Source organism: Plasmopara halstedii (assembly GCF_900000015.1).
Source record: "Plasmopara halstedii genome assembly, contig: Scaffold_444, whole genome shotgun sequence".
Taxonomy (NCBI): Eukaryota; Oomycota; class Peronosporomycetes; order Peronosporales; family Peronosporaceae; genus Plasmopara; species Plasmopara halstedii.
In genome coordinates this window covers 965,493-967,498 of record NW_020187364.1, presented here as the reverse complement: position 1 = coordinate 967,498, position 2,006 = coordinate 965,493, and positions in this window count along the sequence as shown.

Sequence of the window (2,006 nt, the reverse complement as noted above, 5' to 3'; positions counted from 1 at the left end):
TCGGGCCCCCGGCCAGAACGGAAGATGAGCTTGCCAAACGGAAAGCTCTTCGAGCTCGATTCTTGGTTCCACAAGAAATTCCGTTGGAAGCTTATCGCACTCGTCTGAGTGCTCAACGAGGTGGCTCTCGTGTACACGCAATGTGGACGATACCTGTAGTGCTCGCCCCTGGCAAAAGCGCTACGGATGACAAAGTTCATGTTCTTTCATCACTGTATGCCGTACAGTTGGGCCATAAGGAAGTGGACGTGCGTGTGGAGTGACACCTCCGATTTGAGTTCGCCAAACTCAAAGCATGCCGTCGACTCCCTTCAGATTGTCCCGAGACAATTGCCACATGCAAGCCTGGTTGGCGAAAGGTTTTTCAGATACTGTCATGCTACTTCTTCGCCGGTGACGGTGTCGCTGGCAGCAGCACAATGAGTCATTTTGATTAAATGATCCACACCTCAAGGTATAAATGATCGGTACGAAGCGTACCTCGTAACACACAACCATATCGCCGCCTCGCCTCTTTTTAGGAGAGGCAAGATGGTGAGCTTTCTTTGTCGGAAATACATATGAAATACAAGGCAGCCCAGCTTAAAAAAATGGTGGCTCACGCACTTTCGCACCACCCAGGTTATAAGTTACTCCATGTCGACACTCAATCCGTGGGAAGTACAATCCGACACAGTTTTTCGTGCTTCAAAATCTTTATTAAGCAAGGCATTTTCAAACTCAGATATCCAATTATAAGCGCTTCCATGCGCTTGTACATGTCTTGCAGCTCTCCGTATTATAAAATGAATCTGCTTGATACAACGTGTGCATGTACCTGCCTCAGATCCATACAGAATCTTGGCAGTTAAACGATGTACAGTGTACTGAGTCTATTTACTGGTGTTACACGATAATGATAGGGGGGGTACGCGCTTATGCGCGCACGTGTGAAACGTGGAAAGCGGTAGAAATCTCAACACATGCTTTGTCGCACGTAGCCAGTCTGCCGGCCGTGATAAAGTATTGACAGTAGGGATCACACTGTTGTATCCTATAAAAAGTTTCGGTAATACGGACTTTTAGCCATTTGAACAGATGGCGGAACCGTACAGGTGAAGACACAGCCACGCTGTTTTTGTAGTATTCTATCATCAGGATTGCATGTAACAATCGTCTCGAATAGAGACCCGCGCGTTACAGCCGCAATTTGACGAATTTTGGTTGAGGTCCGTATTACCAGATTGAATAACGAACTACTTGATTTATAGGAACGTGTAAGTGCATGTACATGCGTAGAACGGCATACTCTTACTCATTGAGTATGCGTGAAAATGTAATTAATGCTTCTACAAGCCTTTTATTTATCACCGTATCCTTATGTATTTAACGCATCCATGATGTCGGATTAGACTTGGTTGGAGGGATTGCTGATGCTTATTGATTCGCTGATGTTAGCCCGGCTGTAACGGGGTTACAAATACTCTGGTAACAGGTGTGTGTGTCACACCAGATGGGCATGGTGTGACCACACCCAAACAAGAATACGGTACGGGCTTGGATAGCCAGTAGTTATACATGTATTTAGATTTTACTATACATATTTAGGGAAATCTATGCATTTAAAATTAGGCGGCTTTGTCGCAAATACCAATTTATAAGGTCAGTTTTGAATTCAAAACGAAGAAAAAATTAGCCTTGGGTTTAGGCTATAATTACTCTTGGAGTAAGCGGATTGCGATCCGCTAAACTCGTACTTGTTTTGAGTTTAGAGCGAGAGGTCGGTGACCTAACTAACGCTTCCTCAAAGCGCAAGGCTACAGCAGCCCCGCTGCGCTTGGTAGCACTTGTAGTCAATCTACACCTGAGTGATCCTCTGTGAGGATGGAGGACTTTTTTTTGCCCCAGGGCATGCAGGACGGGCTTAAGAAGCTGATGTCCTTGCTTGGCTTTGAGGGCGTGCAACACCTTGCTACACAAGGCCCCGAAGTAATCGGTGCGCGTCTAGAGGCGTTTTCAAATTACGG